Below are 16,369 nucleotides of genomic sequence, written 5' to 3'. Positions count from 1 at the left end.
CCAGAACCTACATGGAGACCAGGAGGCCGCGGTTTTGCTTTCTCGCTCCTGTTTTGGCTGGGATCCGGACCCCTGCTGCTGGTGCGCAGCCAGGGTAGTTTTCCCCTTTACCTGATGAAATACACTGATTTTCCCAGCCCAGATGGGGTGGCTCTGGCTTTGTTATCTGGGTTTTTATTTTTTTAACTTTTCTTTCTTGGCCAGGGGTTTTGTTTACAGCAAGGGACAGGTTCTGGGCTGGTGCTGGCTGTGCTGCCCACCCAGGGCAGAAGGCGCCCCTCCCCCGCCCCCCGCTGCTGGAGGTGTGTGCCCGCCCCCAACCCCGCCCCGAAGATTCCACTTGCGTCAGGCCAGCTGAGCAGAGAAAGTTTGGAAAGTTCATGGCAGGTCATTGTATTAAACAGTGTTTCCACCACTTCCCTCCTACCCCTTCACATACAACCCCTGTGTGAAGAGGGGGTTCACATAGCTCCCCCCTAAATACACGTCTCTATCTCCATCTGGTGCCTTAGCAGGGGTTTGGGAAGCTCGTTGCCTTTACCCCTCTGGATCCCAGCCTTTCCCCCTACACTCAAGTCCCCCATCCCCATTTATTCTATAAATTCGTTTCCACATTATGTCTATCCATTTACATGGCTCTTGTGTTTTTAATACCGCTAATGTTTATCATTTGCCCAACAGGCTCGACAGATTTTGCTTCCTGTAGAGCATCGAGGCTTTAGAGCCCCCTCGTTGCTAAGTAGCAGTCTCCCTGTACTGTAATGGGCTGATTTCGTATTCTGTTCAGCGCTGGATCTTATTTTTGTATGCAAGACAAAGTGTTTTGATGGAGGACGATTGCGGCAGTGTCTGGAGGCTGTTTGGAGTTTTATGGGCTGTACAGTACACTGTGTGCTCTCTGAACAGAACACAGGCTGTTGAATTTTGGATTGGATTTGTCATTTTCCCCCCTCAGAGAGGAGCCTGTCTCTCTGATAGAACATTACTTTAAGGGTGGAGGGAAGAAAGTGGAAATTATGTAATAACCTTCTCTCCTCTCTGTCTCCCTGCCTCTCTCTCTCTGTCTCTGTGTGTCTCCCTCCGTGTGTGTGTGTGTGTGTGTGTATGTGTGCGCGCGCGCCTCGTTCCTCCTTTGATTCTTCCATCCCCACCCCCTGTCATTCCACCATATGATTTTGTGGAGCTGGATGATGACATTATTATCAGGAAATGATTGGCTCTAGAGAAATCGGCTCTGTGTATCTGCTGCTTATTCTCCCCTCTCTCCTTTCCTCTCCGCTGGCCTCCCCATCCTCCCCAGTTCTGGCCGCTTGGCTGCTCTTATTTTTTCTGAGGCCATAGGTGGGATGTTTGTGTGGGACCTGCCCAAAGGCAGGGCCATTTTCTTATTTCCAGGGCCTTTCACCTTCCTTTTGCTTCCCAGACATGCACCCACCGCGACTCTTTGCTGGTCATCCTCTTCTCTCCTCAGCCCTCATGCGTCGACCCCCTGACCAGGCCGTGCCTGGGCCCCAGTGTGCGGGGCTGTGCCCCAGAGACCAGATCCAGCCACCCACAGCCGCTGGCAGTGGGCAGTCATCCTTGGCACCTTCTCTGAGCTCCCTGTGGCGGCAGGGGCTCATTTTCAGCGTTGCCCTTCTCTCCTGTCACCTCACTCCAGCTCTTCGCCCCTGTCTTTGGGTCCGGTTAACCTTGGCCTTTCCTTATGCCCCTGTGTGTTTCCCACCTTCCTGCTTAGGTCTTCATGTGTCTTAATCTCCATCCGTCACGGTTGGTCTTCTCCCCTCTCACCCCTCTCAGGTTCTTCTTTTGGATGTTGGGTGGGGATTGAGATGGGGAATGAAATGTCACCGTGGCCCAGAAGGCGGGGGGGGGGGGGGCTTGGGGGGGGGGGGGGGGGAGTACTGTTGAGCAAACACCCTGAGAGCTCCCAGCACCTGCGGCCTGTGTGCTCTGCCCCTCTGCCTCTCAGGGACCAGAGCGGGGCTCCCTGGCTTGGCTCTAGGTCCCTAGTTTCCTTAAGTCGAGCTGAATGTGGTCATGCAGATGAGCAGGACTCAGGTTTGCAAGGTCCTCTTGTCCTTTGCTACTAAAAAGCACGTCTTGTGGCGCTTGTTCGAGGAGGTCTATACCAAGCAGAGCGCCGAGCCTGCTGGCACCACGTGCTTTCTTCACCGTCACATGCCATGCCTGGCACAGTGCCTGGCACACAGGCTCTTTGGTAAGGTTTTGTTGAATAAGTGAGTACCCTTTACTGAAGTGTTTGCGCTCTGGGCACATCATACTTTGGTCGGCTCGGAGACTTACACAATTCGGGTGCCCTCTCTCAGAAAAAGAAAATGGCTATCCAGCGTTAGAGCCCCTCCCAGGAAGTGGGCTGGTGTAAGGGCGGGGCCTGGAGCCCCAACTAGGATACCTTCAGGGAGAACCGGCCTTTGTGAGCCACCTGAGGAGCCACCAGTGCAGGCCCCACAGCTGGAGCAACTGAGTGGGGAGTCAACGAAAAGGATGCCATGGGGACATCTGCTCACTGCAGGGCCCTCAGAGTGTGGGGCCGGCCCGTCCACAGGCCTCAGGCCTGCTTTCTACCGGGGCCAGTACAAGCCACCCCGCTGTGGGAAACTGCCACTGGTCCCAGTGGACCTGGAAGCAAAGCTGGCCGTACGGGTAGACCCGAGGCCCCTTCTCCCCTGAGCCACCGGCGGATAGAGACACATGGCAGCATCTGGGCCTCCACACTGGCCTTCTGTGACTCTCCACGAACCCACTCAACATCCACCCCTCTCCTGGGTGCTCCCCTTGCCTGGGTCTGTGGGCAGTAGAGTTGTCTGATGGGGGCAGAGCACTGGTCTCCGGGTGTGTGCACGTGTGTGTGCGTGCGTGTGCGTGTGTCTAGGAGAGGAGCCCTGAGAGCGAGGGGTCCTGGGGGTGATGGGAAGTGTGCGTAGACTTCTAAGGGTCTGTTTTCCGGAGCTTCCGGATTCAGATTCATCTGTTAATGAGTCAGCGGAGAAAGCAGGATTGGATACTTCTTTGGGAAGGACGCTACTTACTCCCTGGAAGGTGCGGAAAAGCTGAGATTTATGTTCCTAGAACCGCGGGGTGGCTGTGTGTGTGCGAGTGCGTGTTGGTGTATGCACGCGAGTGCGTGTTGGTGTATGCACGGATGCGAAAAAGGGATTGTGAAGAAGCGTTTACATGAAGTACTCAGAATTGTTCCTTTGCGGTAATGGCCCCGCACAGACCATTACCTTGCAGATTTAAAACTAAATGAGCTCATCATATCTAGTGACTTCCACCGACATTCATGCTTGATTGCAAAGCCCATGTTACCTTTGAATTTCAACTTCATTGTTATTAATTCTCAGATATTGGGGGTGCAATTCCCCTTATTGGATTCAACCATGAACATGTTGATTTTTGTGTGATGGATGGGAATGTTTTCAACAGGACCCCACAGAAGAACCTTTTCATTTTCAAAACAGCCCGGTGACCTCTAGGGCTGCGTCTGGAGTTCCCGAGGAGCCCAGTGCGCGGAGGCGGACACGGGTTGACTCTGGAGGGGGCTGAAGTTTTGCATTTTTTAAGTTAGTGATTTGAGTTTCCCATGAATGATCCTGTGTTCTGTGCAGTACTCTGCGTTTTCATAACTGTCTCTTTCACTTTGGGGAAAGGAAGGGAGGGAAGAAATAGCAGCAGCAGCAGCATTCTGTGGGCAAAGGAAGAAAACAAGAGAATGGGGCAGAGAACAGGCTAAATTTAAAATTGTAATTGGCTGACTTCCACTGGCTTGCGGGTGTTTTAATGACTCATAATAACTTCATTTAAAACCAGCTGAGCAGAAAATAGATTGGAGAGGAGCCTCGGGCCATTATGGATTTGTTTTTTTTGACAAGCTCGGTTTTCAGCAGCCAGGAAGGCTCTCTCGCTCGCTCCGAGAGGCTTGGCTGTGCTCTCTCTCCTCTCTCTGGGGTTGGTGGTCTGCCCGGGAGAGGTTGTATAGAAACCGGGGCTGCTTTTTTTTCACCCCACCCCCTTCCCCAAACTGATTATAAATAGATGCCTTGAGGTATTATTTTAGCATCAGTACGATTTTTTTTTCTACTTTTGATGTGGTAAATGGAACATAAATAAAATTGTTTTTGAAATGACTGAATTAATTAGCTAGTAAGGCAGCGATGATGCATACCATACATTTTCTTTGCTTGTTGCCCTCATTCATTTTTTGGGGCGTTTCCCATTTTTCCCGGAGTCCCCCTCCTCTGCCCCACCAGCCCCGCTTCCTCCCAGTGTGGACCGGACCCTTCGAATGCCGGGCCCTTTTATCCGGATCTGTAGGACTTTGACAGGATTGGTTCTGCCCAGCTACCCAGTCAGCTCGAGGAAGCACGAGTTCGGGGAGCTGCCAGGAAAGGTGCCTCTCGTCGGTCTAAATAGGTCTGTCTGATTCCCATGCGAGGGCGGGCTCAGCGGCGAGGGCTCCTTTTTCTCTTCTCTTCTCTTTTTAAAGTCAGCTGGCTCACTGTGGATGCATCTGTCTGGACAGAAAAAGAGGCCGCCCCCATCTGATGGCTCGTAGCCATTTATCTACCTGCTCTTATGGCACCTGTCACCTTCTTTGTGTCATGCTGTTTATTTGCTTGTCCTTTTTCGCCTACTAGGTCTAAGCTTCCTCAGAATACATGACTTATTCCCACCTCCCCCATACAGAGTAACCTGCAGGGTGTTATAACTCGGTCTTTTTTTGAATAAACCACTGGGTGAGGGGGTGAGTGGGTGAGTGTGTGGATAGGCGCCTGGTAGGGACGAGCTCTGAAGCGCTCCCCTACTTCCTTCCGGCCCCGGGCGTCAGCAGTCCGCTGGGAAGACCAGGATCAGAGGCAGGGCCTTACTGGCAGCGTGCTCTGGTGCATGCCCACAGCCTAGCACAGGCAGGCTCTCAGGGACCATCTGCAGAAGGAATGAATGGCTCGGGGTGGACAGTAGGGAGAGGGAAGGAGGGAGGTGCCCTTACGTTTACCGGATGCCTCCTGTGTTCCAGGCATGGTGCTTGGCGCTCCGCATGTCTGAACTAACCTAATCTGACATTGACTTTAGGAGGCAGATATGCTGATTTCATTTTGCAGGTGAGGACACTGGACTTAAGGAATTGAAGTAACTTCCTTCAGCTCATGGCCAGGGATCTCTGCCCCCACGCTCTTGCTTTCCTGGTATGCCATACTGTTGCACCTGGCCCGAATGCTTGCTCTTCTGTATGTAGAGATAACTCATGTCTCAGAGACTGGGGAGCTGAGGGAGGGAGAACAGAGAAGGTCCTGGGGCGGGGAGGGGCAGTGCAGCACTCGGCCAGTGCTCAGGGCCTTGCACCTGGGCCACCAGGAGCAGTTGTATATGTTTTAGCCCAGGGGTGGGCAAACTTTTTGACTCGAGGGCCACAATGGGTTCTTAAACTGGACCGGAGGGCCGGAACAAAAGCATGGATGGAGTGTTTGTGTGAACTAATATAAATTCAAAGTAAACATCATTACATAAAAGGGTACGGTCTTTTTTTTTTTTAGTTTTATTCATTTCAAACGGGCCGGATCCGGCCCGCGGGCCGTAGTTTGCCCAGGGCTGTTTTAGCCTCTCCTGCTCCGCCAGCTGCTCACTCACAGCTCACATTGTGGTCATTGTGCACCCCTCTGCCTTGTAGGGCCGGGTAGGATGGTTCTGGGAGCTTTGCTTGAGGGTCTGTGGGTGAGCATTTGGCCCTCTCGCCCTGGCAAGAGCTTGGCTGTGTCCTTTCCCCACTCCTGCTCCCCACCATTGTCCCTGAGGGAGGAGGGGCAGGGCCAGATGCTGCCCGTGGTCCCTCCTGCCTGGTGACCCAGCTGGGTGCTCTGCTCCGGGGGGAAGGGGTGTCTGTGGTGCTGAGTCGAGAGGGAAAGGGGCTGCCGTGTCCCAGGAATGTGGGCGCCGGACGCCTTGGGTTGTCACTAGCTCCCAAGACTTCCAATGCCTCTGAGTGTGACACGTCAGAAGGACCGCGGCCTTCCTGACCTTGTGGATGCTGCCCAGTGAAGATGGACCACTTGACACGAGGTTCATACCTCTGTCCTCCAACAACTGCATCTTCCCAGACAAGTGCTGGGGATGCTGGAGCCTTCTCTGGGGACCAAGTCATCCACCAAATGGGAGCCAGATGGGGAAGGTCGGGCAGCAGAGCAGCCTCGATGACTGCTCTGGGTCACTCCATGTGGCTCTCTGGGGGGAAAACTGTCCATGAATGAATTCATCAGTTAGCAGTTATGAACTGAGGGCCAGTGGCAGGCAAAGCCAGGCAGGACAGAGGGGCTGCGGCCAGCCAGGGCCCTCACCTGCCAGGGGCTGTGGGCAGGCTGAGTGGTGATGTGAGCCCCCGGCGAGGGGAAGACCATGCCAGGCTGGGTGAGCTCACCGTCCTCACAGGGGAAGGAGTGAGTGCCGCCGAGTTCACAGGGAAGAGGAACTTCCGGGACGCGTGATGCGGGCCGGGAGCTTCGTGGGATTTTGATGGGCTTTTTCCGGCCAGAATGCCCAGGTGGAGCTTTGTGGTCGGAAAGGGACCTGCTTTCCTGGACAAGAGGGAGCAAGAGCTTCTTTGAGCTGGAGTCAGCCAGGCAGGCGTCTGCTCACTGCTCCTGCTCCTGCTCCTCTGCCCACGCGGAGCCCAGTGTCTGAGTCCTCAGAGCTCTAGGACAGTGATGGCGAACCTATGACACGTGTGTCAGAGGTGACACACGAACTCATTTTTTTGGTTGATTTTTCTTTGTTAAATGGCATTTAAATATATAAAATAAATATCAAAAATATAAGTCTTTGTTTTACTATGGTTGCAAATATCAAAAAATTTCTATATGTGACATGGCACCAGAGTTAAGTTAGGGTTTTTCAAAATGCTGACATGCCGAGCTCAAAAGGTTCACCATCACTGCTCTAGGAGGTCCGACCCTCCCTGCCTGCAGGTTCACAAACACTGCCTCAGCGTGAACAGCGGCCCACAGCTGGCCCTTCCCTGTGAGGTGTCCACAAGACAAACAGTTGGGAAAGTGAGGCTTAAAATTGGATGTAGATCCAGAGTATTTTTATTAGCCTTTCTCATCCATGTCTTGATGAACCCCAAGATATGTCATGAGTGCCCAGGGCTCCCCGAAGCCAGGTTGAGGGAAGCGTCTTGGTGAAGGTGAGGCTGAGGCCTGGGACTTGGCTGTTCTGGAGGGAGATGGAGGGGCAGGAGGGCTGGCACACTCAGGGCCCCGGCCCATGTTCTTGGACCACACGAATGGAGCCCCTGGGTCTGTCTTTCATGAAGGACCTTCCCTGTAGGTGGGAAGCCAGGGAGAGGGGTGGGTGCTTCTGTAGTTAGGGCTCCCTTCCTGGACTCTCCTTGATTCAACCTGAGAAGGACGCGTCTTCTAGACTTTTCCTCTATAGTTAACATGCTCCCCCACCCCCACTTTTATTGGGATTCTTTCACTTGCCAGGGAAAAGAAAAAAGAAAGCAAGCCCTACACTTTTCATTAGGTAGTTGGAATAAGAAGTCTTCTGGGGTAGTTGGATGAAACCTCCGCAGCTCTTACTATTACAAGCTAATTGAGCACCGCGAGCTCATTGGCGGCTGCAATGAACATTTTGCTGGAGTAATTATGCAAGGCCACAGTCGTTTGCAGTAACAAGGTAACTCCAGGTACAGAGAGAACTCCCTGAAGCTCTGGATTTGCTCGAGTCTTCCTCCATCGTCTCGTTAATAGGAGCCCAGGACAGACAAAGGCCCAGAGACCAGGAGGCTGCTGTCCATCAGGGCCTTCTGCCTGAACGGCCCAGATCTCCTGCTCCCTCTGTTAGGGCCTGATGGGAGCAACCCGGCCACCTGGGAGAGCCCTGCTGGGCCGCTTCTGCATTGATTGAGATATGGAGTCCAGAGCCAGACGCTCTGGAATATAGGATGGAGAGGGACAGGTGCAGGCTCTGGAAGCCTAGGGACAGCTGACCGGGGGCAGGGAGACTCACAGGCCAGTGTCATCGTATTTGACCAACACGCTGAGACCAAGGCCTGGCCACAGGCAACAAGGCCAGAATCACCCGCTCTGTCTCCACTGGGATCTGTCTGTCCTGGGTGGGTGAGGCGTGGGCCTAAACATGGGACCAGGACAATTCCTGGGGCTCCTGTCTATCCCAGAGGACTCTTTATGGTGACACTCCCTTACACATGCTATCCTCCTCCTACCCGCCCCCCCTCCGCCCCAAGCATAGAATCAGGAGATGGGAGCCTGAACCTGCCACGGGGAGAGGGGGGTCGAGGGGGTGAGGTCCTGAGCAGAGTGGCTGGGCAAGGGCCTCTCAGCGCCCTCTGGCAGGGGACCTAGGGACTTGCCAAGCCAACGTGTCCTCTGGGTGGCCCTGCCTGGCCTCTGGCCTGCCGCCCATCAGCATTGAATCATGCCCCTTGAGGACAGCATGTAACTGTGCTTCCCGATATAGCCCCAGGCCCGGGTGACAAGAGGAGTCATTGTCAGGGAGCACTCCATCTTTCTGCCGCCTCATACCCCGCACAGCTTCCTTCCTCACTTCTCCGCCCTGCACAGCCAGGACTCTGCTCTGAAACACACGGAGAGCTGGTTTTTAAAAAAGGTGACCCTTTTATTTTTTTTTTATCTTCTCCACCTCCCACTTTAATCTTCAAGACTCTGCTGGGGCATCTTCTACCTCCATCTCACAACTATAAAAGTTTGTCACAGTCAGAGGCTGGCTGCATCGAGGTGGGAATGTGGTGTTTGGTTAAATTGTAAAATTAGCTAGGGGAGTTAATGAGGCGTCCTGCCTCTGCCTTCCGCAGAGCGGGGGTTTATGAAGGTGCTCCGAGCACCGTGCCTGAGACGGGGAGAGGACTGGAGGGAGTGGCCAGGCATGAGGAAGAGCTCCGTGCCGGGGAGTCCGCAGGCCTGGGACCGGCTGTGGCCGGCTGCTCAGCTGGAAGGACCTGAGGAGTCATCCCCTCAGAGCTTCTGCTTTCCGCCTCCATCAACCACTTTGAATCCATAGGAGCTCCCTCCCCATGTCCAAGGGCTTCTCGAGGCTGCATGCAACGGGCTATGGTTGGCCATGCGAGCCGCAAATTCCTCTTTTGTCTTGTGTAAAGCTGAAGACACAAAGACTAAACTCTCTGCCTCAGAAGGCTTCCACAGCAGAAAGAAGACCAAAGAGAACAATTACAACTGCAGTTAACATTTGTTGAGTGCCGCTGTACCCCTTGCTCTCAGCGTGTTGGTCAAATACGATGCCACTGGCCTGTGAGTCTCCCTGCCCCCAGTCAGCTGTCCCCAGGCTTCCAAAGCCTGCACCTGTCACTCTCCATCCTATATAGGTGCCAGCCGCTGTACCCCATGGTCTCATTTGATCCCCACGAGACCTCGGTAAGGTTGGTGTTACTGTGTCCATTTGACAGACGAGGAAACTGAGTTTACTTGGCCCAGATCCCTCAACGAGTAAGAGGCAGAGTTGGGCTGTCTACCTCCAAAGCCCTTGGTCTTCACCCCGAGGCAGAGTTGCTTCCATCCCTTCCCAGGCAGCCCACAGGCATGGTGCACCCTTGTAGACACTCACCTGAAAGTTTTCAAAGTTATGCCTTAAGGTGCGTGCAGAAGACCTGCTCACGGACTACTTTCTGCACACACCTGCTCCCCCTCCCCGGTCCCGTACTTAACAGACCTTCCTGTTTCCAAGCAGCTATCCAATGTCATCTTAGTTGTTAGATGCACTTTAATAACGCTTAACATGGGGAAGTCTTTCGCTTGAGGTCAGCCAGAAAAGATCAGTTTTTTGTTTTTGTTTTCCGCGGACAGGATGGTTCGTGCTAAGAGTGGGCATTACACGTGACAGGCAGTATTTCTGTTTTGAAAAGTGTGGAGTCTTAATGCTTCTGAAATTTGAGGCTGAAAATGTCAGTGCTGTAGCTGTAATGTAACACCTCAATTACGGTGCAGGGGTAGGAAAGAAAGGCCCCGAAACCTGCGAGGTTCTTTAGATCCACAGCCTGAGCCACAATTACGGTTTCAGAAACACCAAAGGCAAGCCAATGAGTGTCATTTTTAACCAGTTTGAACATTTTACTACTTCCTAACATCAGAAGCGCCCAGGCTGCAGCGCCTGCTTCTTGTCCTCAATAAAGTGATTAAGCTGAATGGGTGTGGGGAGCATTATTGGGCAGAGAAGGGCTAAAAATAGCAATGCTCTGTTTTCAGAAAGCCACAGCAGGCCTGGAGCGATCCGAAGCCTCGAGGTGCCACCGCGGAGGGGAGGGAGGTGGCGGGTCCCCTGGGTCTGAGTGAGGTGGGGTGATTGGTAGATGTGACAGCGAGCCAGGTGACGGGTGTCTTTCAGAGCTGTCATCAAGAATGGAGTGTCAGTGGAAGCTATGGATGGGTCGCTTCTGCCTCAGTTTGAAGAAACCTCCAGGGTGTGTGTGTGTGTATTAATGAATTTAACTGACAACGCAATAGACTAGGATGGGCACCTCAGCCTAAAATTTACATATTCGCCCCAAAGTTATTATAGTTACTGGCTGTTCTTGGGGAGAGAGGTCCAGTTTGGGCAGTGAGTAAAGGCCAGTTACAAGGGGCATTTACAGAGAGAGGTGGGGAAGGGAGGACACCCTCAGAGCCCATTGAGCGTCTGTTCTGCAAACCCATGGTTAGCTAGGCTGCTCCAGGAGAGCGGAATTGGAGGACTTTTTGGTTACCTGAAGGTCAACCAAGAACCTTGTCTGTTTCAGTCTTTGTAGTCTGCTGTCATTCATCAATATGAGGGTCCATTTTTTCTACTTTAAGTGAATACAATTGATTGTTTTTTTTATGATAGATGCTTGCTTAGAAGTCAAAAGGAGAATGCCCAGGAGGAGAGCCAGTCATGGAAGGGTGTTCTTAATTGGGGTTTTGTTGTAAGTCAGTCTTTGTATGTGTGTGAGCAAAAAGAATTCATTGTATTTTGCTTTGGAAGTATATTTTTTCCAGTTTTATTGTGAAATAATTGACAAACGTCACTGTATAAGTTTAAGGCATACCGCAGGATGTGTGTGTTTTTATACTCACTCGAGAGGAAAAAAGAGAAAGCAACGACAGACGTTGATGTAAGAGAGAAACATCAATCCCGTGTGCTTCCCGACCAGGAATTGAACCTCCAACATTTCAGTGTATGGCACGATGCTCCAACCAACTGAGCAGCCAGCCAGGGCCAGCATGATGGTTTGATTTACATATGTTGTAAAATGTTATCACAATAGCTTCAGCTAACATCCATCATCTCATATAGGTTCGATATAAAGAGATGAAAGAAGAAGAGAAAATAAATTTCTTATTGTGCCAAGAACTCTCTTAACAACTTTCCTGTACACCATACAGCAGTGTTAACTTCAGTCATTATGTTGTGCATGACATCCCTAGTACTTATTTATCATATAACTGGAAATTTGTACCTTTTGACCACCTTCCTCCAGTTTCCCCTTCCCCTACCCTCCACCTCTGGTAACCACAAGTCTAAGCTGTTTTTCTACGAGTTTGGTTTTAGATTCCACATAGAAGTGAGATCTTACAGCATTTGTCTTTCTCTGCCTGACTTACTTCACATGTCTTAATGCCTTCAAGTTCCATCCATGTTGTCGAGAATTATAGGATTTTCTTATTTTTATGGCTGTATGGTATTCCATTGCGTGTGTGTGTGTGTGTGTGTGTGTGTGTGTGTGTGTACCACAGCCTCCTTACTTATCCACTCATTCACTGGTGGACACTTAGGCTGTTTCCATCTCTTGGCTGTGGTAAGTAATGCTGTAGTGAACATGGGAGCACAGATATCTTTCAGGTTAGTGCTTTTGTTCCCTTTGGATATATTGCCAGGAGTGGGAGCGCTGGATCATATAGTAGTTCTATTTTTAATTTTTTGAGGAACCTCATACTGTTGTTTTCCATAGGGGCTGCACCAAGTTACCGGCCATCAATAGTGCCCCAGGGAGTTCCCTTTCTCCACATCCACGCCAGCATTTTTTACGCCTTATCATTTTGATAATGGCCATTCTAACTGGCATGAGGCGATGCCTCATTCTGGCTTTAATTTGTATTTCCATAACGACTAGTGATATTGAACATCTTTTCATGTACTTGTGACTTTTGATATCTCTTCTTTTAGGTCCTTTGCCCATTTTTAAATTGGGTGTTTTTTTGTTTTTTGCTATTGAGTTGTATGAGTTCTTTATATATTTTAGGTATTAATCCCCTATCAGAGGCATGGTGTGCAAATATTTTTTTTTTCATTCTGTAGGTTGTTTTTCACTTTGTTGCTGGTTTCTTTTGCTGTACTGAGGCTTTTAGTTTGATGTAGTCCCAAGTGTTTGATTATGATTTTTTTGCTTGTGCTTTAGGTGTCATATCAAAAAATTATTTCCAAGGCCCATGTCAAGGAGCTTTATTCCTGTTTTGTTTTTTTCATGGCTTTGGGTCTTATTTGTTTTTAATCCAATTTGAGGTAATTTTTGTGAATGGTGTAAGATGGGGGTCTAGTTTCATTTTTTCACATGTGAATATTCAATGATCTCAGCACCATTTATTGACGAGTCTGTCTTTTTCCCATTGAGTATTACTGGCTCTTGTCAAATCCTAGTTGACCATATACGCCTGGGTTTATTTCTGGCTCTCAGGTCTGTTCCTGTGATCTATTTGTCTGTTTTTGGAATGTAATGCCTCCTGTTTTGTTCTTTTTCAGGAATTCTTTGGCTATTCGTGGTCTTTTGTGGTCCATATAAATTTTAGGAGTGTTTTTTCCTACTTCTGTAAAAGTTGCCATTGGAATCTTGATAGGGATTGCATTGAATCTCTAGATGGCTTTTGGTAGTATTGACGTTTTAGCAATATAATTCTTCCAATCCATGAACACAGGGTATCTTTTCATTTATTTGTGTCTTCAGTTTCTTTCATCAGTGTTTCACAGTTTTCAGAGGAGAGATCTTTCACCTCCTTGGTGAAATTTATTTCTAAGTATTTTATAGGTTTTATATGTCCTCTGCAAATAGAGACAGTTTTGCTTCTTCCTTTCCATTTCTGATATCCTTTATTTATTTTTCTTTACTAATTGCTCTAGCTAGGACTTCCCGTTCTATGTTGAATAGGAATGAGGAGAGGGTGCCCTTGCCTTGTTTATGATCTTAGAAGGAAAGCTTTCAACCTTTCACTGTTGATATGATATTAGCTTGGGCTTATCATATATAGCCATTATTATGTTAAGATAACATTATTATGTTATTTCTGTGCCTAATCTGTTAAGAGTTTTCATCATGAATGGATGTTAAATTTTGTCAAATGCGTTCTCTGTATCTATTAAGATGATCATATGATTCTTTATTCTATTTATTTGATGTATCAGATTGATTGATTTGTATATGTTGATTCATCCTTGCATCTCAGGAATAAATCTCACTTGATGATGGCGAATGATCCTTTTAATGTGCTGTGGTATTCAGTTTGTTAGTATTTAATTGAGAGATTTTGCATCTATATCATCAGGGATATTGGCCAGTAATTTCTTTTCTAGTAGTGTCCTTTTCTGGTTCTGGTATCAGAATAGTGGCCTTGTAAAATGGGTTTTGGAATTTTTCCTCCTCTTCAAATTTTTGGAAGTTTGATAAAGATTGGTGTTAATTTTTCTTTAAATGTTTGGTAAAATTCACCAGTGAAACCATCTGGTCCTGGACTTTTCTTCATTGGGAGAATTTTTATTACTGATTCAATCCTCTTACAGTAATTGGTGTATTCAGATTTTCTGTTTCTTCCTGATTCAATCTTGGTAAGTTGTATGTTCCTAAGAATTTTTTTCATTTTTTCTAGGTTGTTCAATATGTCGGCATGTAGTTACTTATAGTACCCTCTTATGATCATTTGCATTCCTGTGGTATCAGTTGTCATGTCTCCTTTTTCACTTATAATTTTGTTGATTCGAGTCTTCTCTCTTTTTTCCTTGGTCTAGCTAAGGGTTTTCCAATTTTGTTTATGTTCAAATATCCAACTCTTAATTTGGTTAATCTTTTCTATTCTATATTTCATTTATTTCTGCTCTAATATTTATTACTGCCTTTCTTCTGCCAACTTTGGGCTTGTTTTTTTTTCTAGCTCCTTAAGGCATAGAGTTAGGTTGTTTATATGAGATCTTTCTTGTTTCTTAATATAGGCATTTATTGCTATGAATTTTTCTCTTAGAACTGCTTTTGCTGCATCCCATAATTTTGCTGCAATGTTGCTTTTCTATTTTTGTTTGTTTCAAGAAACTTTGTTTCCCCTTCTAATTTCCTTTTTGATTCATTGGTTGTCCATAAGCATGCTGTGTAATTTCCATGTGTTCGTGAATTTTCCAGTTTTCCTCTTATTGGTTTCTAGTTTCATGCCATCATGGTCAGAGAAGACATGTGGTATGATTTCAGTCTTCTTGAATTCGTTGAGACTTGTTTTATGGCCTGACATATGGTCTGTCTTAGAAAATATTGCATGTGTGCTTGAGAAGAATGTGTATTCTGCTGTTGTTGGATAGAATGTTCTATATATGTCTAATAGGTTCATTTGATCTATATAGTGTTGTTCAGATCTGCTGTTTCCTTATTGATTCTCTATGTGGATTATCTATCTACTGTTGAGAGTGATGTAAGTCAGTTTTGAACATTGACTGTGTCTTTTCTTCTGTAAAGCCCTACATGTTTTCATGTCCTGGAACTCATTCCTCTCCATAGCAGCTTTAGGTGGTAGGAAGTGGCTAGGAAAATGATGGCCAATTTACAGGTGGATAAATGGAGGCCAGTAAAGCAGGATGCTGGAAGACGCCAAAGTGCACAGCAGAGCCAGATCTAGACCCTGTGCTGCTGGCTTCCAGTCCAGACTCTCTCTCATGGACAGTGATGTTATATTCCTGGACCAAGAGGCGAGAGTTCTGAGTAGTGAAGTGCTCAGAGAAGAGGGTACACACGGCGGAGGGTGGCCTCCGAGCCTGGGGAATGATCCCCTGGCTCCAAGGAGTGAGCCCGAGTGTGGAGAACAGCAGAGGACTCGGGCACACTGCCTTCGGGACCTTTCTACTCCCTTTAATATGAACTTCTTACTCGTTAACCTTTTATATAATTAAAGGGCCTTCTAGTTAGCTGGGCTGCCCCTGCTACCACCTGTTTGAGTTAGTTTCTTTACTGTTGACACTTACTATCTATGACACCTCGGACAAGTGAACCAAGCTTTTCCAACAGCAATTTTCACATCTATAAAACGAGCATAACCTTAGAATTAATGGGAGAACTAAATAGCATATCGTGTGTAAAGCAGTGCAGTTCTCAATTCATAATAAATGCTCAATACATATTATTAATACTCATTATTACTATCGACGCAGCAGCAGCAGTAGCAGCAGCATTGATCCTCATCACAGGGCAGCCCTTGTGGGACCCCTAGGGCCCTGGGAAGGGAAGCGTTAAGGTGCAGAGACTCCTGCCAGTTCCCATTGTAAGGCACCTTCATGTGCGGCTCCTCGTTTAAAACCCCTGACAACCTGCGGCCTCGTTTCTGAGTGAGTGCTGCTCCCTGGAGCTGTGCAACTTCCAAGTCCCACTTGGAGGAGAGGAGAAATGCACCATTACCTCTTTACAGGCGAGGAAACCGAGGCTCAGAGCGGTTAGCTTGCTCAAGCTCTTGATGTAGCTGGTGGGTCTCTGAGCTGAAATCTTGGATCTGTTGACATCAGAGCCAGTGATGGGCTTGACTGCTCCTCTGCTGACACAGGGCCCTGCCTCTCGCCAGCAGCCCGGCCCGGGTGTCTGGGAGGGGGCTGCGTGTGGCTTCCTGGGGGAGCAGGCAGAGGAGCTCCTGTCTGCTCACAGCCGCAGGAACGGCCAGCAGACGGCATGCAGACCCCTGCTCCCAGCTCCTAGGAGACACACTGGTCATCACACGCGCGACAGCATTGAGGCCCCGAAATGCTTGGTTTCTTGTCACTTGTTGAAAAGTGACATGGATACTAGAATCAGGGGCCACTCTGTAAATTAGATAAATGTCTGACCACCATGCTGTACACCTGAAACGAACATAAAATTATGTCCAATTAATTGGAAACTAACATTTAAAAATGAGAAAGAAAGAAATATGGTTACCTATGGTGATTCAACTTAAAGACAAAGTACACACACCCATGGTTGGAGGTGGAATTAAAGAGACGTGCTAGGAACAGGGAGAGAGCAGGAGGTTCTGAGAAGAGGGGAGGGGGGAATTGTCACCACAGGGACCCCAGAGAGATCCCAGTGTTGGGAGGAGACTTGGCACACCTTTGGCCGGTGAGCAGG

The 16,369-nt window shown here is 48.7% G+C and overlaps 1 protein-coding gene across 2 annotated transcripts in view; it reads left to right on the top strand.

Annotated features, from left to right (window-relative positions):
- Positions 1-16,369, top strand: part of ZBTB16 (zinc finger and BTB domain containing 16) — a 191,686-nt gene that overhangs the window by 101,980 nt on the left and 73,337 nt on the right. The gene's annotated exons all lie outside the window — the stretch shown is intronic.

The sequence above is a fragment of the Myotis brandtii genome, unplaced genomic scaffold, assembly GCF_000412655.1.
Source record: "Myotis brandtii unplaced genomic scaffold, ASM41265v1 scaffold105, whole genome shotgun sequence".
Taxonomy (NCBI): domain Eukaryota; kingdom Metazoa; phylum Chordata; class Mammalia; order Chiroptera; family Vespertilionidae; genus Myotis; species Myotis brandtii.
Note: the sequence above shows the minus strand (reverse complement) of the source record. Positions and strands in the feature narration are given on the sequence as shown.